Consider the following 25,100-nt stretch of genomic DNA (forward strand, 5'->3'; position numbering starts at 1 on the left):
ACCCACAGCTCTAAAGCGGGTTTATGTACTTTTAAGCCGATACTAAACTTTCTATTATGAAAGAATTGTATCTTGGTGAAGATAAAAATTGATATTATTCAGCTTCGTGGTTATCTTTTTGAACTATTCTCTACATAGCATCAATACTTTCCGGAATTAACACCATATATCAGGATAATTTGAACAGAAAAATTAAGTATCTTCTTTATTGGGACAATCTTCCTTCATGGTATTTTCATTTTGAACTATGAAATTACTAGGGTCTTTAAATTAAAATACAGGAAATTCAAACAATTATGATTTTTTTTTAAAACGAAGCATTTGATAAATATATTACATTTTTTACTACAAATAAAATATATACGATTTATATGGTAACATTGTGACTACTTTGGCAATATTCTTCGTTTATTGTGTTTAGCTTTATGTCGAACTTGAACTATATCTTGAAGTCTATTTATTAGCAAGGATGTCTGCTTTGCCGTTTCTTCTACGGAATTGGTATTTTCCATTACAGCCTGAATCTAAAACAATATACTATTATATACATATATATTATGCAACTATGTTATAAGTAAAATAAAAATAAAAAATCGTTTAAAATCCTAATTAATTAGCTACCTTGGGATCTCATGGTGATGGCTAAATAAATCTACCCTAAATTTATTTTTCCCAAAATATGTAATTTTATTTGCGTCTGTTTAGACTTTAACTACTACTATTTCAACAATATCATAAAATCTTTCCCTATCAGCAACCTCTCAAAATAGATCTTACAACTGAAAACTAGTTCATGTTTGGTAAATAAAAAACATTTTCTTACGCTCAATTCAGCAGCATTAACTATTCCCTGAATATTGAGTCGCAGTAGTTGGTATTTAGGTCCTTTGATGACATGACCAAAGTATTCTGTGCTTCTTCTTTTAATTATGTTTAGCACTTCTCTCTAGGTATTCATCATATGTCTGTATCCATTTGATAAGGTCGAATTCAGACCAACATTATAATTTATTGCTAATTTATTACGGAAAGACAAAATTCGGCAAGGAAAAAGGGTACAGGTCCCATCTTGGCGACATACTCGTATTTTATTGCTAATTAAATGCTGTTGATTGGTATATTAACCAATCCCCAAAAACTACCTCATCATCCTCATCCTCTAGCTCAAAATACACCCCCCGGAAAAATCCAGATATCGGCCAAAAAGCGAACCGCAAGGAATTTATTGCTAATTTATTGCCAAAGTTTTACGTCAAGAAACAATTTATTGCTGCAACTGTTTCCTAGAAACAATGATTATGTTACCTTTATGGTAAAGCTACCATAGCCATAGCTATATCTCGGCAAGGAAAAGGGGTACGGGGCTTATCTTGGCGGCCTATTTTATTGCTAATTATTTACTGTTGATTAGTATATTAACCAATCCCCAAAAACTACCCCATGATCTCCTAGTTGGCGACACATCCCCGGAAAAACCGAGATGTCGGCCAAACAACGAACCGCGATGAATTGATTGCTAATTTTTACCGAAGCTTTACCCTAAGAAGCAATTTCTAGCCGCAACCGTTTCCGAGAAACAATGACTATGCTAACTTTACGGTAAAACTGGCATAGCCATACTTATATCTCGGCAATGAATACGGCTACAGAGCCCATGTTGGAGGCATATTTTATTGCTGATTAATTGCTATTAATTGGTATCCACTCTGGTTGACCAATCCCCCAAAAATATCCCATCATTCCTTAGCGCAAAAATCATCCTCGGAAAAATCGAGATATCGGCCAAAAAAGTGAACCGCTAGGAATTAATTGTTAATAATTCATTGTTGAAGTTTTACGCCAAGAAACAATTTAATGCTGCAACCGCTTAAAAAAATGGTTATGCTGACTTTAAGTTAAAGCTAGCATAGCCATAGCTATATCTCGGCAATGAAAAAGGCTACAGAACCCATCTGGGCGACATATTTTATTTTATTTTGCCGAGGAAATGCTAAACATTGGCTAGGTGACGCGTAAACAAACTGGACGCTAAACTATACAAACAACTGAGTTTTGCCCTACTGTGACTGCAGCCTAATATAACATCCAAGTTTTGACAAGACATGGATTAGCTGCGTTGAATGCTGTCGTGATAAACGTAGTGATTGGTGGGAGAAATGGATAAAAATATTAAACGAAATACAGCGTGCCGATTTATTTATAAATTTCTTAAAATGTATACCCACGGTGCGGGGTTATTTGCCAAGTCTAGTCATGATCATAAACCGGATAAGTTGATCATAAACCGAAAGACATAGGCAAACGCATAGCTAATCTTTCAAATCCTACCAATAATGAAGCCTATCGAGCCAGAAGAACTTGCAGAAGTTCTAAAATTAATTAAATGCCGCAAAGCCGCTGGAGTTGACAACATTTATCCTGAATTTATAAAATACATTGGTCCAAATAGCAGTAAGTGGCTTCTTGAATTTTACAATCAAATATTGACTAAGCAGAAGTTTCCAAAAGCCTTCAAAAAAAGTAAGACCAATCGCTCTTTTAAGCGTCTGCTATAAGATATTTGAGAGGATAATCCAAACGAGATTATTTTACCATGTAAAGCCAAATATTCTTCAAGAACAAGCTGGATTCATGCCGGGAAGAAGCTGTGGCGATCAAGTCCTCTCCTTAACGACATTTATTGAGAACGGATTCCAGAAGAAACTTAAAACAGTAGCAGCTTTCATAGACTTGATGTGCGCCTACGTCACAGTGTGGAAGGAGGACCTTTTATTTAAAATATACCAGATGGTACCATGCCGTTCGTTCAACAGTTTGATAAACCAAATGCTAAGTGACAGACTTTTCCAAGTACACCTAAATGGGAAAAACAGTAAGTTCAGAAACCTACAAAACGGCTTACCACAAGGGTCAGCTATGTCTCCTCTTCTTTTTAATATTTATATATCAGATGTACCAACTACCACCTCGCGCAAATTTATTTATGCCGATGACATGGCTCTGGGTGCTCAAGAAGAAGACATAAAAATCGGCAAAACCACCATAGAAGCAGATCTAAACACTGTTAACAAGTACTTTAAGAAATGGGGCCTACAACCAAACCCATCGAAGACTGAAGTAACAGCTTCCCATCTTAACAACCACAACCACAAGGGACTAAACATAGAATGCGATGGAACCATTTTAAAGCACAGTTCGAACCCAAAATACCTCGGTGTAACTCTAGATCGTACCCTAACATTTAAACAGCATTTGGAAAACACTTCAGCAAAAATAAAGACCCGCAATAACATTATTCAGAAATTAGCAAATACATCATGAACATCATGGGGGTCTAATGCAGAGGTCATCAGAACGAGCGCGCTGTCCTTAGTATATCCTACTGCAGAATATTGCGCTCCTGTCTGGCTAAACAGTCATTACACAAACGTCATAGATACCCAGTTAAACCAAATAATAAGGCACATAACGGGAACTATAAAGCCCACACCAACCCAATGGCTTCCAGTTTTAAGCAACATCGCTCCACCAGCAACAAGACGACTAGCCGCACTCAACACCCTAGTTCCAAAATGCCAAAAAAACCCAGCGCTACCGATAAGTACAGACATCACTGAGCTAGACCAAAGAGAGTTAAGACTGAAATCCAGACATCCACCTACTAGAACTGCTACAAGATTGGCTGATTTCACTACTGAGGAGCACTGGATGGGCGAATCAAATCCAGATATCAGAAATGCTAATCTCATAGAAAACCCTACAATTAAACCAGACGGCTTTTCTCTTCCTCGTCGTGAATGATGCAACCTTAATAGAATATGAGTTGGTCATGGAGTTTGTAACAAGTCTCTGAACAAGTGGGGTATAAATGCCAGTCTGGGATGTGACAAATGCAGCGCTGTTGAACAAACAATTAACCACATCGTCTTCGAATGCCCAGCCACAATTATGGTAAGTGATATTCCTGAATAAGGTTTTTATTGTCAGCGTTACTGTGAGTCAAATTGAATGCATTGTAAGCTATTTTAGAATATATTTATAAGAATTAAAGTGTATATACAGGATAATTTAAGATTTACTTAATAGACGAAATTTAGAAAAATATATTAATCATCATTTCAACACCTTACAAACTTCATTTATTTCCTGTGATGAAGTTAGTTATCTTGAAAGTTGATTAAATAATTTCGCAGTTCTCCTTGGCCACTTTCTATTTTAATAACAGTTGAAATAACTAAACTTTTTTCAAATGTCTTTTAATGCAGTTTTTAAGAGGTGTACCAATTTTGATAAATTGATACTTTTTCACAAGAATAGAGTTAATATGAAAAGAAAAATTATGGATGCCTGAAACTTTTGAACAAAGGTTGGAATATACAGTTTTACAGAATATTACCACCCCTACCACAGCCAGAATCAGAATTAACAAAAAATCTTCCAGATTTTTACAATGTCTTGGCTCCCGTAGTGATTTTTAGAATTATTTTGTTTAAAACACAGCACTACATAACTTTTTGTTCCATGGCATATTTCCTATATATATTGTCCAAATTTCACAACAATCAGTTTTTGCCGGAAAGAATTGTATACAAAAATTGACTTTTTTAAATTCTGCTGGTTCCATTGCCCATTACTCATATGATTTTTATGTCAGTCTATTTAATCACTAAAGATCCATAAAACTTAGGATTTAATAACTAAATTGGACAAATAGGAAAGACCTGTTTTGTGTTACTTTAGTAAATTAGGAATGTAAAAAAATCCTTGGCATAATTGTTTCAAACCTGTATGGATGAAGACATAGTAAGGGAATAAATATAGTATTTTTTGCATAATTTATCTTGTGGTCTTTTAGAGCCCTAAAAGATTAGTTAGAATTTTACCTGATTGGACAAGTCACTCAGTAGAATTAGGGGTTTTTAGCTTTCAATCCTATTCTATGTCCATAATTTTTTAAACCAATGAATAAAATTATTATTAAAAGAAAATAATCATTAGAAATTACTTACTTGCTTGCCATAATCATGAAACCTCACATTCTTTTGGTGTCTTAGGTAAAGCACCTTTAACCCAAAGATTAGACCTCCTGCTAGTACCAAAATGCATAATAATACTATTTGGTTGGACTGATTGTGCCTGAATCTAAATAACATCCCAGCAAATAAACATTTTTGGGGTAATGAGAAGGGAAATTGTTAGGCGAGGTAAAACTGTGCACTACCATAAAAATATTGAATTATTACATCCTGGCCTTTTAAATTCAATAAAAATTACATGTTTTTATAAACTTAAAAATAAAATTTATAAGGTTAAGTTATAGATAACACTGGTAAATTTAAAACGTCATTTGATATACCGCTTTGTTCGTTACTTAGTTCGGATCCGGAGGAGGTATATTCTATATTTCCTAGGAGTGAGATAGCTAGATATAATATATTTTTTTAAATTTTGCAAACTATTATAATGTGTTGTTTTATATTATCTTGTACAAATTGTTTATATTATTTAAATATTTTATATTATTTAAATAATACTGAAAAAGATTTACTAGAGAAATCATCAATTAAATAGACATTTTTTTTTCTAACAAACCAATAGAGATGAAAATTAATTCGCAGAATCAAAACCACAAGGAAATTCTTTTCCGTGTAGGAAATATAATCTTCAAGTGAGAAAGAATAATAATTAGGTATTCGCACATAAAACCACCAAATACGGTCATTCTTTTTTATACTATGGTCAAATCAAGATGTGGTTAAATTATCAAAGAACTATGAGTGAATCCACAAATTTACAAACATATAACCAAAATGTAGATACGTCAAATTTTAGTTAACTGAAATGTTTCTTACTCCAGTAATAGACTTTTGAAATAAAATTGTGTATATACATAGTAGGAAATCAAAATAATATGTAAATGCATTAAATTTTATATTCACACACCTCTATATATCCAGTTACTTTCCATCTCTTTCTCATGTTGGAAACAATGGAGTGTCTTTCTCTGTGAAACTCCGCCCACTTTTATATCTAACCATTTATCCGATTTATCCTACACCCAAGACCAAGACCCAAGTTGTGATTTGTGATGGTATGTTCTTATTCTCATTCTCTCCATGTTAATTTATTGACGTAAAGCCAATGTGATTTTTTAGTGATATTATTCAGTTTTAATCGCATCACATTTTGAGGATATAGGTAAGTTTAGCAAATTCTAATACTAATTTGAATACATCGATATTGCTTAAAAAAGTGTTTGTTTTTAATAAGTTATTTTGAAACTCACAAGCTAAGTGTCTTTTGAACGCTAATAGAATGTTAGACTGTGACTTTTTTTAATTCCTTCGCCAAAATATACAGCATGTTTTCATACCACTTTATAATACAAATAAATGTCAATACGTTATAAATATCCCAGACTAATACAGAATAAATATTCAAAACTTTAATATACATAGGGGAGTTTTATATTTAAAATGTTTCAAACAATTTCCTAACATACTGAGAGTTATAAGTGCGCATTAGAATAGCAAATAACACTTTTTTATCAATGGGTAAAATACAACTTCCTATTAAATTAATATGAATAGAGAAATTAAGGAAGTAACAATGTTAACACAAAATAAGTACCTGTACAATATATGTGTGTATTAGGGCAATAAGATAAAAAATGAAGATAACAGTAAAATATGCAGAGAACAATAATTTCCAGTGGCTTACATGGGTGTTTTTTGTGGGTGTAAAAAATAATTATCTAAAATTAGTGTTTTTAAATATCTAAAAATTAGTAGATCAGGGTATCTAGTGCATCTCTTGGGTGCGAAATTTACGCCAATGATTCGATATCAGGGAGGTCAGCACAAGTATATGATTAGTATAAGATAAAGAAGAATTCCAGTTGGTGTTGCCAACATCAGAAGAAGTACCTAAAGAAAGTGTACTGTAATAAAATGCTATTACTCGATATGACCAAAGATATAGAAACACCAGTTTAAAAAAGTTTTGAAACTGTTTTCTTGTGGCATTTTTAATAACTTAGATATCATTTTATGTGGGATTAAACGACAATTGACGTTTCGATTTACAATCCGGAAATCGTTTTCGATAAAATTCTGACATCAAAACGTCTGCTAAGGTCCATGAATACCCGTGTTAATGTTTTTATGATTTTCTTAATATTGATTTGATCCTGTAAAACTCTTCATTTATTTTAATGTCTTTTTTCAATGTCTTTTAAAAAAGAGCATCTTCCGTGATGCCGCAGAAAGGTCATGAGCATACGATTATATTTCTATAGCCTTGCTTTGCCAGCTTTACTTTTTTATGTCACAGCGTGATCATTTCAGGTATTAGGCACAGAATTGAACACAGTTTATTGTATTGGTTTTGACCTTCCACAGATCGTCCATCTGCATTGGTTGCACTGGAGCAGGTGTCCATGTCCTGCCGTTGGCCATACGTGTACAAGGTCTCATTTTCATCGAGCTGGCCCTGTCTTGCTCTGTTGCTCTGCCTGATCTCATTTGGTTATGTCCTTCAGTCGCAGTTCAATCCAGTCAGTGTGTTTGAATACGGAGGATACCAGGCTGGCGGTTCCACGGTAGTTACGGGATGCTACCTTTAGAGTGGTCTTTTAGTAGTGTGCGTTATTAGTTAGCGTTCTATCTAGCTTTACTGCGAGGTATATTGGATACTTTGCGTGTTCCATTTAGTGTCTGTTCCATCTGATCTTCAGCTTTCTTTTCGCCTCTCTCGATCTTAGGTGAAAGGAACTTGTGTTTTGGTGGAGTTAGGCTGCAGCGAGTTCCTGTCGTATTAAATTGTAAGGTCCAGAAGTGCATCCGCAAACCTGGTTTCGGCCCCTTCTAAGGTTCTGTCTTGTACGACCAAAGCAAGGTCGTCAGCATACAGGAAGTGCTCGGTAGTTTTACTGATTGATTGGTCGTTAGTGTACAGTAGACTCGGAATTCGGGTAGATAATTTAAACCGAAAATAACAAAATTCAGTTTGGCAACATTGTGTGAAGAACAAAAGTATTCTCCCATATCAACAGGACCGTATTACGCTTTAAAATTTTAAATTACGTAAATTATTTTTTTACAATGTTCTATCAATGTTACTCCATTTAAAATAAAAAAATTATGATTTTAAAAAGGAAAACATTTATATGCACATTTTCTCTGTTATATTAAAATTGAAAAATCTGGAAAGTCATATAAGTATCAAATATAAAAATATATTAACCAAGTATACATACTACAGTAAATAAAGATCTATTTCTAATAATTACTTACAACTCTATTCAGAATCACTGTCGCACTTGATATCATTTGAATCACTGGTATGGTCTACAGTTATAATTAAATTAGTTAATGTTAGCAAATATTTAGCGTTTTCGTTTTCCACCCCCATTACGTGTTTAATGACATTTTTTTGTTACATTTTTTACTTCCTCTGCAATTAATTCGAGAACAGCCGATGAAAATTTAGGAGCCACATTTTTCTTCTTATATTTCCTTTTAATTGCGTCCATATTAATTCTATTGGATTTAATATACAACAATGAGGAGGTAGTCTGCACGGTATGTCCATTATTGAGAGGACAGTCATTAACAACATATTTCGTTTGAAATTGCTTACTTTGAGTAACCCGTAATAATTACTTTTCGTATATGTTTCTTCAAAATACAAATCTTCCTCAAATATAAATTTATGGATTTGGGATTTGTTCAAAGATAGCAGTATTTTTTAAATTAATCTGGAACGGTTTGAAGCGTTGTCCATGACGATTACGCTGTTTTTTTGGCAATTTTGGCAGAAGCGTTTTTTCAAAACAAGACTCAAAAAGATCACTGTCCATATCACCGCAGTGTAAAATAATAATTATTTTACCTTAATTCGATGGTAATGCAACTGAACATTTTTTATTGTTGTTTATCCAGCCTTGTTTTAAGTTGTTATGCGTATCGTACCATGTTTCAGCCAAATATACAATGTTTCGTTTCATTTTTCTATACTCCATTATATTATCGAATATACTCGTATCGCAAGAAATAAGCCACTATATTATCGAATATACTCGTATCGCAAGAAATAAGAAGATTATAGAAAATTATTCTACTGCTTTCCATGAGTGCCTGACTTTTATCTATATAGAATAAGAAACAGAAAAACGATATCTTTTCTTTTTGTCTTGATTTGGCATGATTTTGGCACTTTCGTTAAAAAAAAAAACAATTTCTTTAATGGCTTCGAATTTAGTAAGTTCGGAGCTCATACACATTTTTCACTATACCTTTGGCATCGTTAGAGAGATATTTAATAATTCGTTTGCGTTCCACATAGTCGCCCTGTGAATCTTTTAATTGATAAGAATCTTCTTCTATTGGTGCTTCAACCTCATGCTCGAAATTATTGTTCTCCCAAGGAAGCCACATTTTAAAAGTAACTACCTACGTAATGTCTTTAATTAAAGAATTTTCACTACAACAACAACAACACGCCCACGCAATTCAATCTACCACAGGCTAACAAACTTTCCAATTCGGGTAAAGTGATTACCAGACTAAACATTGTTTCTTAGTAAATTACAGGGATTAAAAGCTTAAATAACGTCTTCACATTCTGACTGTATTCCGTTTGTACTATACACGTTACACGTTAAGTAGCATCGGTGATAATACCCCACCTTGCGCTAGGCCATTCTTCTGGTTCAGCCAGCGGCTTTTCTTCACCTCGAAAGATACATATTTAATCTACTGTTTTTGTAGTGCCAAGAACGGCAATACTTGAGGGGTTGACCGTAACATCTTTTCTAGATGGAAGTGGTCTTTCCAAGATGAAGAGAACTATTGACAAGTAGTCAGGTAAACTGAGATCAAACTCAGCTAAAAAGAGCCAGCGAGCGAGTACGAACGTTCCCTTTTATGTTGCTTTTGTTCACTCAACAAAATAGTTCCGGGCTTGGAAAAGTGAATTTACTTCTTTTTTTTTTTAATAGAAGTGTAGTTTTGTCAGTTGCTAATGTCAAAGTGAGAGCGTAGGTTAAGAATATTTATTAGGGCATGACAACGCAGTAATAATCACCCAATATGAGAAGTTATTTTGTGTCGAGTAAATTGATTAATTTTGATATCCCGCAAGATAGAAACATGTATTATGGTGTGTATATACACCTGCATACAAAACATGTTGCATACTATCAAGACAGGTTTAATATACTACTTCCATTAATATAATAGCAAGAACTCCTAATTACTTTTTAATCACACTGTTTTTGTTTTTTTTTTCTGTTCTATATGTATCAGTCAAAACACACCATTAAAAGATGTCACTAACAAAATTCTAACTTTACAACTAAATTTTAAAATGTATTTTGTCCATTATTTTACATGTTATATTTTATATGTGTGTTTTTAATGTTGAGTGTCGTAGCTTTACACAAATAATCTCAACGACTAGTAAGTTGTAATGACAATTTGAGATATGTTGTAAATATTTACACTGTCTTCTAATTACAGTGTCTTGAAGAAGGAATAAAAGAATTCCGAAAGCTCGACCAAAAGTCAAAAGAGTGTTTCTATAACATCCCGGCCAAATCTACTGACTGCAGCCCTAATAAACTGTGTTGTTTGTTTATATCGACAGTCAATAATATCCAGTATTTCTTTTATATATATATATATATATATATATATATATATATATATATATATATATATATATATATATATTTATGCCTCTATATAAGCCTCTTTTTACCTACTTATTATTTCTTCTTGATGTTAGAGGTATGTTTTGTATTTCCTTTTGTATTTCGTTGCCCATTTCCCCCTTGCTTTGTCATTCTCATTCTTTATTATTAACCTCTTTTAGATCTTAAATTATATTATCGAATCATTTTCTTCTTGGATGCCCTTTTGGTATTTTAATATCTCCTATTATCCGTACTTTGTATATGTCTTATCCGATTTAGTTGTTTACTTCGTATTTTCGGCATGGCATGTTGTTTTGTATACCTTCTATTTATTTCATGGTTCATTATTATTCTCCATTCTCTGCCTTGGTCTATATAGGTTTACATACCCTTCTTAGTATTTTCTTTTTCCATCTTTCAAGTTCTTCTTTTACGGCACTACAGCCCAAATTGAGCCTTGGCCTCCTTTATTTTTTGCCTCCACCCTTGCTTGTCTGTGGCTGATCTTCTCCATACACGGACTCCTAAAAGGGCTTGTGCGTCGCTGTTTACTGTGTCTTCCCAGCGCTTTCTTGGCTTTCCAACCGGTCTCTTTCTCTGCATTCTAGCATTCAGTGCTCTTTTTGGTAGCCTATCCTCTCCCATTCTTATCAGTCCGGTCCATTTCAATCTTTGTATTCTAATGTGTATTCTAAGTCTAACATTGGGCTTCCTTATAAAGTTGATAAAGCTCGTTGTTGTATCGACTTCTGAAGATTCCATTTTCCCTCGCAGGTCCTAATATTCTTCTCAGTACTTTCCTTTCGAATGTGTGAGTTTGCTTTTGGATGTTTCTTTCAGGACCCATGCTTCTCTGCCATAGCATGCTATTGGTCGAATTAAGGTTTTATAGATTCTGATCTTTGTATTTCGGTGGACATTTTTAGACCGAAATATATGGGAGAGTACAAAATAAGCTGTGTTTGCCTGCGTCCTTCTCTTCTATATCTCTCCATTTTCTGATCCGTCGGTATATATTTTTACTCCCAGATATGTAAACTTTCCAACCGTTTCAATGTCATCTTCATGTATATTGTGTTAATTTCCAGACCTAGCCTTTTTTTTGCGCTTTTAACTCTTCGTATGTTTCCTGTTCTCCTGTTGATGTTTTACTCATAATATTAATATCATCGGCATAAGCGGCCAGTTGAATCGCTCGGTTGGTCAGTAGGTTTCCTCGTCCAGTTTGCATTTGCCTAACCGCATACATTGTGAACATCAATGCCATGTTCCCATGATTTACTCAAGATCTGTTTGACCGTAAATATGTGATCCAGTGTCGATCTTCTCCGTCGGAAGCAAATCTGATATTCTCCAATAATATTTTCTGTTAGTGGTTGGAGGTTTATAATATACGCGAGGACTTTATATGTTGTACATAGTAGAGAAATTCTACGGTAGTTTTTGTACTGGAGTTTGTCTCCTTTTTTATAGATCGGGCATACTATACTTTTCTTCCAGTCTTCGGGTATTTTCTCTAATCTTCAATCTGTACTCTGAAACAATATTTATCGAAGCTTTGCACGAAACTGAAAAAGGTATTCTACTAAATGGTTACCGGCTAAACAACATCAGATATGCAGATGACACCATAGTATTTGGGGACAACTTTGAAAACCTACAAGTTCTTATGAACAAAATCACGTATTACAGTCTACAATATGGACTTAATATAAACGTTAAGAAGACAAAGCTTCTGATAATTAGCAAGAAAAGGATAACAGAAGGTCAACTCTACGTCAACCAATCCCCTGTAGAAAGAGTTATGCACTACAACTACCTCGGCACCATAATAAATGAAGAATGGACCAACAACCAGGAGATTAGAGCACGCATCAGAAAAGCTAGATCCACCTTCAATCGGATGGGGGCCTTCTTTAAGATTCACAACCTCTCTCTTGATACAAAAGTAAGAATGCTGCGGTGCTACGTCTTGCTCTGTCCTTTTTTATGGTGTTGAATCGTGGACTTTGAACGAAGATATGTGCAGAAAACTGGAAGCATTTGAGATGTTGCTATATCGGAGAATACTTAAGATCCCGTGGACTGACCGAGTCACAAATGAGGAGGTCCTCAGAAGAAGAAATAAGAACCGAGAGGTACCATCAAATCTCGAAATCACATCAAGAAGAAGAAGACCCACTTTTTATCTTTTTTAGATATTCGTAAGCCCCTCTAATTTCGTTGTTTTTGAAATTTTACTCCATTTTTTCTATTTGTCCAATCTTTCAAGTTGGTCTTCTCGTTTTTTGTCCGGTTTTTTATATTTTTGTTTTTGAATTGGTTGATACTAATTTGGTTTATATGATGTTCTGCAGGGAGTAGAAACATTTGCTTCCAAGTTTCCTGCTACCCAAGGTATTTGAAAAGTGAGTACCTCTTTCAAAAAAACTGGACATTTCAGTGTTATTTGGGAATTCCTTCTCGCTGCTTTCTCTTTTGATGCCTTCGGGAATTTTGTTTTGAACTTGTTTGTAAACTTCTAGACCCATTCGTGCCTATCATCGTTGGAATAATTAAACATCTCTTCTGTAGCCACATCGCCTGCTTGTGCTATATTTTTTGCAGATCTTTGTGAAAATTGTTTATTCTCTATTGGGTCTTCCTAATTACTTTTTCTAAATTGATTTTGAAAAGTACGGTAGAGTACATCTCATTGCATTAGACTTTATTTAATGCTAAAATTTTAAAATTTTCCAAAAATTGATTTTGGTTACTGTGACATATATAAACATTATGTAAAGCTGCGTTATGCTTATGCTTAGTGTCTTATCCTATAACATGCACTGTTTGTCAAAATTTGAGTGGCCTAAAATCTCTTTATATATAGTAATATGTAACGGAAATAACATCAACGGGGTCAGATCTAGGCCCCTCTTCATAACTTAATTGATGTTATAATAATGTTTTTATTTCCTGCATATTATTTGCAGCTTTATAGCTAAATTGAATACTATTGGGGCATAAATAATTTGACAAAATTTGACAGATATGTGAGAAATAATAAAAAAATACAAATAATCAAAAAAATTTTCGAAATATAATTATAGCAAGATAAATAAGAATGAATCAACCATAACTAATTTAGTGGTTTCTTTATTCTTAAACGTTACACATCAATACCTTTAATATGTTCTAAAAGCAAACAGATTTATCCTACAAAATATACAGAGTGTTTCGAAAGTAATATGTGAAATACTGTTGTGGGCTATTCTTCATTTAATTTAAACATTAAAAGTTCCTTTTAATATGATAAGTTATATCGTTTTTCACATACAGGGTATTGAATGTTTTGTTATAAACGAGCTCTGGCTGTACCTAAATGAAATTTATTGATGACACCATTGATTTCTTAAAATTCATAAAAATCATCATATTCCTGAAAATCTTCATGTTTTTGTAATAATTATAACATAAGAATAAAATGAAAAAGACAGTCAAGATTTGATTTCACGTACAAAGCGTCTATGTATCTGTTTACACGTATTTCGCCTTAATAAGGCTCATCAGAACAGGTATTCATAGGAGTTCTCAACGTGAAAATTAAATCTTTCCTGTCTTTAAGAAGCAACACTAAAATGGCTTCGAAACGGACGTAATAGCGACATCTGATAATAAATCCGTAAAATATAAATTTGAATTGTGTTTCGAAACTATTTTACGGATTTAACATAAGAATAGTTTATTTAAGATCAGATGTTACGAAAAAGCAAGTGGCCCTTGTGATGCCCTTAGTTGTGCGCTGCCCCTGTATACAGTTAAGTCCATGGTTCTATATTCGTGCGTCATCATTTAAAGCATACGAAATAAGTCGAAAATTTACTCCACGCAACAGTAAGTGACAGAAAGTGGCTACTGTTCCGATCACGGATTATATTATAAAATTTGTTACATTACAGAATTACAGCTACGATTGAAGTAACTTAATAAATTCTTTTAATATCATTAGTGTATATAAAAAAATATAATTAAATATACAATAACATTTACATTGTGTTGATGTACCTAATAGGTAACAGTAAAATAATTTAAAGAATGAAACATTATATATATATATATATATATATATATATATATATATATATATATTTAGGGATTCTACAGTATTCACTGCCTTCCCTCGCTCAACCGTTTCCAACTCTCTCTGTTGTTCCATTCTCCTTCGTTTAGTCCTCTCTTACTCATGGCGTCGTCTACTTCGTTCCTCCAGGATTTTCGGGGTCGTCCTCTTTTCCTCCTTCCTATGGGGCTCCATTCGGTTATTCTCTTTATCTATCTGCTGTCGCTAGTTCTTCTTACATGTCCATACCACTTAAGTCTTTTTTGTTCTATATATGTTAGTATGTCTGTTTCTATTGATGTTGTTTGCTTTATTTCGTCATTACTTCTCCTATCCATTCTTGTTACTCTGCAGCATCTTCGCAGGCATTCCATCTCTGTTGCTACTATCTTAATGCTGTTTTTCTTGTTTATGATCCAATTTTCAGCCCCATATGTCATAATACTTCGCACTAATATTTTATAAATCTGCGTTTTTGTCTTCATATTTAGGTGTCTATCCCACCATACTGAGTTAAGTTGTCGGATTGCTGTTCTTGTTTGTCCTAATCTTTGTGTAATTTCTTCCTCTGTTGTTGCCTTTTTCGTGATTATAAACCCCACATATTTGAATTTATCCTTTCCTTTGATTGTTACATTGTCATCAATCTGTAGATCTTCTATGTCTTCTTCACTTGTAGATAGGTACTCTGTTTTCGCGAGGTTAATATCTAGGCCAGCCTTGGTATATTCTTCTTGTAGTTTCTTCATCATGTAGCTGAGGTCGTCTTGGTCTTGTGCAATCACTACTTGATCGTCTGCAAAACTTAAGGTATATAGGTATTCGTTCCGTACCGGTACTCCCATGCCTTCGCATTTTCTTTTCCATGTAGTCAAGGCTTTCTCTAAGTATATTTTGAATAGGGTTGGAGATGTGGAACAACCCTGCAGGAGCCCTTTTGTTGTGGTGAAGTCTCCTATGATTCTTGTTCCCATTTTAATGGACACTTTATTTTCTTTATACAGAGCTTTTGTAGCTTCTATGAGTTCCGTCTGTATTTCTAATTTGTACATAGCCTCCCATAGTTCTGACCTTGGTACAGAGTCATACGCCTTTCTCAGGTCCACAAATGCCAAGTGTATATCTCTATTTTTTGCTTTTTTCTTTTCCAACAGTTGTTCCAGTGTGTATATGTGGTCTATGCATGATCTTCCTGCCGTGAAGCCTGCCTGATCCTCCCCGATTTTGCCTTTTATCGCTTGTTCTATCTTTTCTCGCAGTATCTTCCCATATAATCTTCCTATTAATGATATTACGCTTATTCCTCTGTAGTTTTCGCATCGTTTTCTATCTTCTTTCTTAAATGAAACATTATTTAGATCAAATAATATTGTTGCAAAATTTTAAACTTATGGTTTCATTTTGAATTGCTTCCTTCCACATACTTAAAACATGTTTATCTCTATATCCATCTCTGCCAACATATGTATTATAGTAAGTCTTGCAATCTGTCCATACTAATTCGATAGTATTAAAATCTGGGCGATAAGGTGGCAATCTAAGCACTTCGTATCCATGTTCACATACCAATTCATCTACAATATATATATATATATATATATATATATATATATATATATATATATATATATATATATATATATATATATACATGTATATATATTTTTTTTCTTTTGTTCTTGACGATTTATCTTGGCCAATTGTAACAGTTCTACAATTCTGGTTTTAACTGTCAAAATTAACATTGTATTTCTTCAACCAATCTATAATGTCTGATTTTAACCATTTAGCGGAGGGTTGTTTATTCATCACTTTATTATGGTAGGGTGCGTTGTCCATGACAGTCAAAGATAGGTGTTTTGAATTAGGAAGTAATTGTGTACTTCTCCATTTAGTAAATATTGTACTATTCATTTCAACGTGATAATCTGCAGTCAAGAATTTGGAACAAAATAACAAACTGACGTCTGAAATAAAACCTTTTGCTGAACCGGCAAGAACCACAATAAGTAAGTAGCCAACGCGTATATACCTACTATTTGGTTGTTATATTTTCTTTATGATAAAAAATTTAAATATAATTTTAAGTCAATAAGACAACTCTTGACAGGTTACGATATTATTTGTTATTGTTTTGTTATTTTAGGTATCGAGTCTGTAGTAAAACCTACTCCCAATTTTGCAGAAACAAAGAAGTAAACTGTAGATAAATACAATGGCGTTCTCGAAGAAGTCACCAACTATGCCGTTGACAAGACTGTAAATTATATGCCTAATAGAACTGTTCTCGTACCATATTCTTCTTCTGATGAAGATAGTCAAATTGAAGATACCGGCCTATCCATTTTACAGCATCCAGAAAACAGTAAAATGAGGGGTAATGCCAAAAAATATCATTTTATTTAAGGGAAACGAAAAACTTAAAGTGTGTCAAACATTTTTCATGAAAACCCTTAATATTAATAATGGTCCAATAATGACAGCATTCACAAACAGAAATTCTCTTGGTGTATTTGAAGGTGAAGAAAAGCGAGGAAAAATACCATCTGCAAATAGAACTCCCGATGTTGATATTGCAAGAGTTAAGGCTCTCATTGAAAGTTTTCCTACAATGGAAATCCATTACTGTCGCAAGTCAACGAACAGACTATATTTAGTCTCAAGACTAAGCGTTTCCAAAATGTATGAACTTTATTCTTCATTCTGCCATGAAAATGATTTCAAGGCAGTTACCATACACATCTACAGAAACATTTTTGGTACACAGTATAACCTCTCTTTTTTTAAACCACGAAATGACCAGTGGCAAACGTGTGATCGATATACAGCATCAGAAAACGCCGTGATTTAGAAGAAGATTATAGGAATCATATCATGAGAAAAAATGATGCCGCGAAGGCTAATGAAATCGACAAATCTAGATCTGAGAATGGTGCATCTTTCCTTTCTGCAACATTGGACTTGCAGTCAGTTTTGCAAATACCATCTTCTGGAGTGTCGTCTATGTATTATACAAGGAAAGTAAATATGTACAATTTAACAATTTATAAAACTCCACAACCTCACAAATCATACTGTTTTGCTTGGAGTGAACTAAGTGGAAAACGAGACAGCTCAGAAATTGGTACGTGTTTATACAAATGGTTTGAAACATTACACCCCGAAGTAAAACACGTCACGGTTTTCTCCCACACATGTGGAGGTCAGAATAGAAATCGGAATATTTTTGCTCTTCTTTTTATACCTTGTTCAAGTAACCTCAATCGACATAATTGAACATAAATTTTTAGAAAGTGGCCACTCATAGGGGTGGCCAAAAAAGGGATTTTACTACTTATTTTTGCTCTTCTTTTTATACCTTGTTCAAGTAACCTCAATCGACATAATTGAACATAAATTTTTAGAAAGTGGCCACTCATAGGGGTGGCCAAAAAAGGGATTTTACTGAGCTTCAAACTCAAATAATTATACAAAGATGCTTTACCCATCTCTATTAAGAAAAATGCAGATCTCATTAAACTCTGCGAAAATGAAGTAATTCCAAGTGAATACCATCATTGGTACAGGTCACTACCAACGTCTTCGACAACGAGAGATATTGTACCTGAAACTGAAAATCTCGAAAACGATGAGTAATTATTTATGTATTCATATTGTTTCAATGTCAAGAATTTGTATTTTGTTCAATAAAATTTAATGCCAAAATACTTTGAGTTTTTTATAGCAATAAATATCTTAAAACTTCATTAAATCAACTGCGTTTTTACATCTGTACAAACAGTAATAATAAAACTGGTCAAATAAATATTGATAAAACATCTGATAATAAAAATATATTATATAAAGGGTGATTCATTTAGAGGTACTTTTTTCAACAAGAACAAGAAGAAGAAACAATGAAAAAAATAAATTTTATTTGAAAATATTTATTATCATACAAAAGAACCATTCTTTACAATTACGTATATAAATATATTCAAGGATTCTACAGTATTCACTGCCTTCTCTCGCTCAACCGTTTCCATCTCTCTGTTGTCTCATTCTCCATCGTTACTCTCTCTTACTCTCTTACTTATGGCGTCGTCTACTTCGTTCCTCCAGAATTTTCGGGGTCGTCCTCTTTTCCTATTTTCCCCTTTTGCTCTAGAACTTTTATGTACTCACTACTCAATTGTAAAAATAAATATATTCTCCCTCTTTCATTTCCTTTTCATTTTTTCTTTGTTTCTATAAGGATACATATTATTCTTTATTATTCTCTAGTTCTTCAAATACTTTTATTTCTTTGGTTTTCAGACCTTGAGTCTTCCATGTCGTCATTCTCATCGTAGCTTTTACGTACCGTATTTCCGTCCAGATTCCGAGGTTGTTGATTGAAACATTTAGCGTATGTTTCTTTTTACGAAAAATGAGTTGCTAGCCCATTGTTATAACCCTCGTCCTTTACCCGGGCTTAGTACCGGCAACAGTCCACTGACTTACTCAATAGACTGCGGGGGGATTTCGTATGTATTTTATACAGTAAATTTATAAGGTGACAGTAATCTAAATTTATCTATCTATTCATTTAGCGAATTACTTTATATTTAATAATAGCTTATGACAAACAAAATCTTTTGTTGTTTACTTTGCATAAATTTACATACTTGTTATATTTTATTTACGCTGGTTAACTCTATATAATACATTTTTATTCACAATAAACTTGTGCGGAATAACCTATACCTATAACTATTTTTTAATAGCAGTTAACACAAACTACAAACTAGAGAGGCGTATGTATAAACTGTTGAATCTTTACTTTAATAATAGCAAATTTGGCGAACTTGTAATGATTTTTTCAAAAAATGTATCAAGAATAGTCGTTCAAATTCATTAACTGTCACTATCTGACTAACTTCAAAACATCAGAGGGCATAACCTTAGATACTTTAATTTCTTTATAGAGTTGACTTTTCTTATTTTTATTCGATTAGATCCGTCCGTCCTATTTTATGTATCGCTTCGTTAATTCTAAATTGCTCTATTTTATTGCTTCTATTTTTATATATAAATTCATTATTTAGGTTACTGTACATATTTATAAAAAATCCCGAAACACGTCAAATTTAAATTATAACTTAATATTCTTTAACGTGAAAATGTAATCCCTACCTTCAACCCCCTTAGAATGACAGGTACAACCCCCAATTTTTAAAATAGGAAGTCTAGGCTTGTGATATATCGTTTGAAAGGTCTTTTCATTCTCCATTCAAAAATGTTGTCGCTTTCAAGTTTATTAAGATTAATTAAGATAAAATAAATTAAAATCATGTGGTTACCGAAATTCGCTAAAATATACTCAAAACTTATTTCCCGTTTAGGTCTTGATAATGAGAAAGTGAACAAAAACCATAGCAATGTGGTTTTTAGATGGTAACCATTAAAAAACTTTAAAGATTTCCGTGGCAACGATATTTTAACACGCATTAATAAATTGTTTTATTTAAGTTGTTTTAATTTAAGTAAAAAGTTCGTTCAATTCAATTCTGAAAAATGGTTAGATTAACGGAAATGCATAAAATAACAGTTTTACAAATGATTGGTTACGGAGATAACACCCGAACACAACAGGAAGTAACTCGCCTATTTCATGAGAAATTTCCTAATTTACCGCCTATATCCCAAGGAACAATAAGTAAAATAGAGAAGCAGTTTCGCGAGTTTGGTCATGTAAGGCAGATAAAAAAAAGCAGCTGCCAATGCACTGAGTGATGAACTCAAATTAGATGTGTTGCTTGAGTTTCAGGAAAATCCACATACATCGAGTAGACAGGCATCCACTACATTCAATGCTAGCCATACATCGATAGTAAACATATTAAAAGAAAATAAATTGCATCCCTATAAGATGATACCTACTCAGGAGCTCATGGAAGACGATTTTGATAGGAGAACTTTTTTTTGTGAGCAAATGATGGACATGTTGGATAACAATATTATCCAATTAGAAGACGTATGTTTTCTGATGAGTGTACTTTTTCACTTAACGGTCCTGCTAATCGGCAAAATTGCCGCTACTGGGCCACGGAAAATCCTCACTGGATGAGAGAAGAACACACTCAACACCCTCAAAAGGTTAATGTTTGGGCAGGGATTTTAGGAAACAATATCATTGGTCCCTTTTTCATTGAGGGCAACTTGAATGGCAACAATTATTTGGCACTACTTCAAAATGATGTCATTCCAACGTTGGCAAATTTATATCCTGATCCAGGAAACCCTCAAGTTCCAGCGAATACGATATGGTTTCAACAGGATGGAGCACCACCACATTACCAACTTAATGTCCGGCAGTACCTCGATTCAATATTTCTAAAATCGGTGGATAGGGAGGCGAGGATCGATTGAATGGCCAGCGCGATCACCTGATCTTACATTATTAGATTTATTTTTATGGGGATATGTGAAGAGCCATGTGTACAAAACTAAATTCTGATTTAAATGACTTAAAAGAACGAATAACGCTTGCGATTATGTCGATCACGCCTGTTATGTTAAATAATGTTAGAAGACAGTTTTATTTAAGATTAGGATGTTGCCAAGACGTTCGCGGTGAACATTTTGAACATCTACTTCATTAACATTCATAGTTCTTTTTCGTGTTCTAGATTTTATTACGTTTTGCATTACATTTTAGTTTTTGATTGTATTGTAGCGAATTTCGGTAACCACATGATTTTAATTTATTTTATCTTAATTAATCTTAATAAACTTGAAAGCGACAACATTTTTGAATGGAGAATGAAAAGACCTTTCAAACGATATATCACAAGCCTATACTTCCTATTTTAAAAATTGGGGGTTGTACCTGTCATTCTAAGGGGGTTGAAGGTAGAGGTTGCATTTTCACGTTAAAGAATGTCATTTAAATTTGACGTGTTTCGGGATTTTTTATAAATATGTACAGTAACCTAAATAATGAATATATTCCATTTGGCTTTTACACACTGTATATATATATATATATATATATATATATATATATATATATATATATATATATATATATATATATATATATATATATATATATATATATATATATATATGTTAATAAACAATGTAAATATGGTTTAAAAAAAATGTTATCTGATTTCGTATTGGTCATAGAAGGTTCTGTTTTTTTTTTAAGTTTGTTTTTCACTAGCTTTTTATTGAGCCTACATACAAGTGTATGACATAAGAAATGTCAAAGTTATTATAAATGTTTATAAGCTAAAACTGTTTTTCAATAATAAATTTAATAAAATCTTGAGGTTTTTTTAAAATATGTACCTTAAAAACAAAACCTTAAAGAATCGATTGCGATTTACAAAATACCTCTGTAGTGACTGTTTGGTTCAAGTACAGTTGTTTAAATATTCGCTCTCGGGGATAAAGTACTGAATAACTTATAAACTATTTGGTCGATTCGTAGGAAATTTAGCACACTTTAATAACTCATTAACTGCCATACTTTTAAATAGTTATATATTATTACATGTCATTATGCAAAAAGCAAAGTTATTAACATTTATAAATTACTGCAAAAATAAATGTTTTGAAGTAATCTCGGTTAATTCTGTATGTATCGTAATTTTGAAACTATCAATATAACTATTTTTCTCTAAAATGTATAAGAAACGTATTATACGCAAAAAACTTTTTTTCACTTTTTTCTATTTTTTAATAAAAGGACAAAGCAAAATTAGCTATACGTCTTCAAATAATTGTCATCAGCTACCCCTCATATACCTTTAAGAAATTTTAAATACCTGTACAAGATTTTTTGAGCTTTTTTTTTCTTGACTGAGGTAGATTATTCTATAGTTTATTTTTATGAACGAGAGAGTAATTAGCATAATTTTAACTGGTAGCTCCGACCACTCCATGGGCGTGCTCAAGATTAATTGAAAAATTACTTTGAATAATTGTAAAAAATAAATGAATTATTTCAGTGTTATAAATTGTTATGTGTATGTAAACAAAAGTGACCTCTTTTATCACACACTATATTAGAACTGACTGGCCTACATTAAAAAGGGTTTTAAAAAATTCACATTTTTTTTAATTTTTAAAAATTACAAAAGAGAAAAAGAGTTTTTAAAACCGTCTAAGGTATGTTAAATAGATGATTAAAAATATTAATATAAAACTTACAGCTACTTGTTACAAATCCAAATCAGATTCAAAAGATGAACTTTCAGAACCAAGATTTATAATAACTGGCTCGATCATTTTATCAGTAATATTGTCCAGCTTCCACATTTTTTCCTCTTCTTTAATAGTGTGATTTACTGCCTTTTCCCAGTTTTCAGGTTTTACATTATTTACGGCCTCCAAAAACAACTGTTAAAAGTGGTATTTTTTCTTGAAACTTCACTCTTTATCTGTGCCCATACCAGTTCAATCGGGTTTAATTCACAATGATATGATGGGGATCTAAGTACTGTCATTCCACGATTTTTGGCAATTTCATCAATTTCGTATTTTTTAAATTTTTCTTTATGAAGGGCACACAACGAATAAAGTTCCTTTCTTATAGATCCGGGATGGTACGTAATATTTTTTGAACTCAGCCAATTCTGCAAGTCTTTTTTTAACCACTTGGTTGTGGGCAGTCCTTCTATAAGTCTGGAGTGATAACTTGCATTATCCATTACTATTACACAGTTCTTAGGAAGAAGATCTATCATTTGTTCGAACCATTCTTGAAAGACATCAGCGTTCATGTCTTCATGGTAGTCACCGGTACGAGTTGATTCAAAAGTTAATAAACCACCTTCAACAAAACCGTCTGAACTGCCAATGTGTACTATTATCAGCCTGCGTCCCTTTCCTGATGGTGGGTTTAAACCAGTAGATAAGTTATTTACAAAAGCGTGCCTTTGACTTGTAACAGTTTCATCCTGCCAAAATTTATTTGGTGTATGACCCTCGTTGATCCATGTTTCATCAAGATAAAATATTTTTATTTTTCTTTTTTGTTTTCTCATTTCCTTTATGGTTCTTAGAAAATGTCTTCTCCATATGACAATATCGCTTCTTTCTAATAAAATAGACTTTCTGGGATTCTTTTTCCAGCGGAAGCCTATTTCTTTTAAAAGTTTCCATAACGTACTTCGACTCATTTCTGGGTAATCCTTATCATCTCGAACTGAGACAAGAACTTTATCCAATGTTGGAAATTCTTGCCTAAAGAAGAATTCATGCACTTTCCGTCGAAGTCCTTCTTTAAAATGATATTCTATTTGAAATTTTGGTTTCCCTGGAGCATTACGTGGCATTTGAAATCTACCACATTTCTCTTCTTTAATAACTCTGTAAATCGTAGATTTCCCAACACCAAGTGTACTGCTAACTAACTCAACGGTCTCATCAACACTTTCACATAAACGTTTGTCTGTAAATGATTTAAAACAATTAAATATTAATGTTTTTTCATTAACTGTTAGAGGACCAATTTTTCGGCGTTTACACGGGACTTCCAAATTTTCCATAACACTAGTATACACAATAAACTGCACCTTGCAACTGAAGTACCTACTTTTAGTGAACTGTTAAGAATTTTGAATACGCCACTTGGACCTTCCTATATACAAAATGGAAAAACCCACTATCACATTTTCTGTGGAATAAGTTTAGAAGGTAATTATCTAGTCAATTACTGTCGTAGATTCCTGGAATTAAAGAATTAAATGTTTGATTGTTGAAACCCTTACTTCGTGGAATGCACTCATTTCAGATAAAATAAAACGTTTTATTTTTTCTAAAGAATTAAACTTTATTTTGCAAATAGGCAAAGAATTAAACTTTATTTTGCAAATAGATAAAATAAAACGTTTTATTTTATCTAAAGAATTAAACTTTATTTTGCAAATAGGTAGGTACTTATTAAACTTTTATTGGTTATATATAACCAATAAAATAAACATCTTACATTTCTTGCAAATTCATTAGTACCTGTTAACCTCCATCACTCCGACACTGGCAACCTTATTTAGGGATTAGTAAGCCTCACAACTATTGTATTCTATTCTGCTCCAACCTTTATACCTGGTGGTCATACTCAATTTAAAATTGTTTTCCTATATACTTCTGTAAACTTGTTGACAAATATCTGTTTTTCATTGAGTCACCCGTATCAACAGTTTAGGGATTTGCATACATAATTTATTGTTTTATTACTCTCTCATACATAAAAATACACTATAATGTGAAAAACTGTGAAAACATCAGTACCTTAACAAATAATAAGAATTGTGTTATTTTCACGTCTAAAAA

The 25,100-nt window shown here is 32.8% G+C and overlaps 1 protein-coding gene and 1 long non-coding RNA gene across 2 annotated transcripts in view; one reads left to right on the top strand and one right to left on the bottom strand.

Annotated features, from left to right (window-relative positions):
* Positions 1–285: 285 nt before the first annotated feature.
* On the bottom strand, positions 286–5,503 carry LOC140436104 (uncharacterized). Its single transcript, XR_011950250.1, has 2 exons — positions 5,010–5,503; positions 286–524 (listed from the first exon to the last, which is right to left on the bottom strand). It is a non-coding gene; the product is annotated as an uncharacterized lncRNA (long non-coding RNA).
* A 543-nt stretch (positions 5,504–6,046) lies between these two features.
* gw (trinucleotide repeat containing adaptor protein gawky) overlaps positions 6,047–25,100 on the top strand; it is a 106,078-nt gene continuing 87,024 nt past the window's right edge. The window contains exon 1 of the mRNA XM_072526702.1: positions 6,047–6,198. The gene's annotated coding sequence lies outside the window, so the exon portion shown is untranslated. The remainder of the gene's footprint in view (positions 6,199–25,100) is intronic.

Source organism: Diabrotica undecimpunctata, chromosome 3, assembly GCF_040954645.1.
Source record: "Diabrotica undecimpunctata isolate CICGRU chromosome 3, icDiaUnde3, whole genome shotgun sequence".
NCBI lineage: Eukaryota > Metazoa > Arthropoda > Insecta > Coleoptera > Chrysomelidae > Diabrotica > Diabrotica undecimpunctata.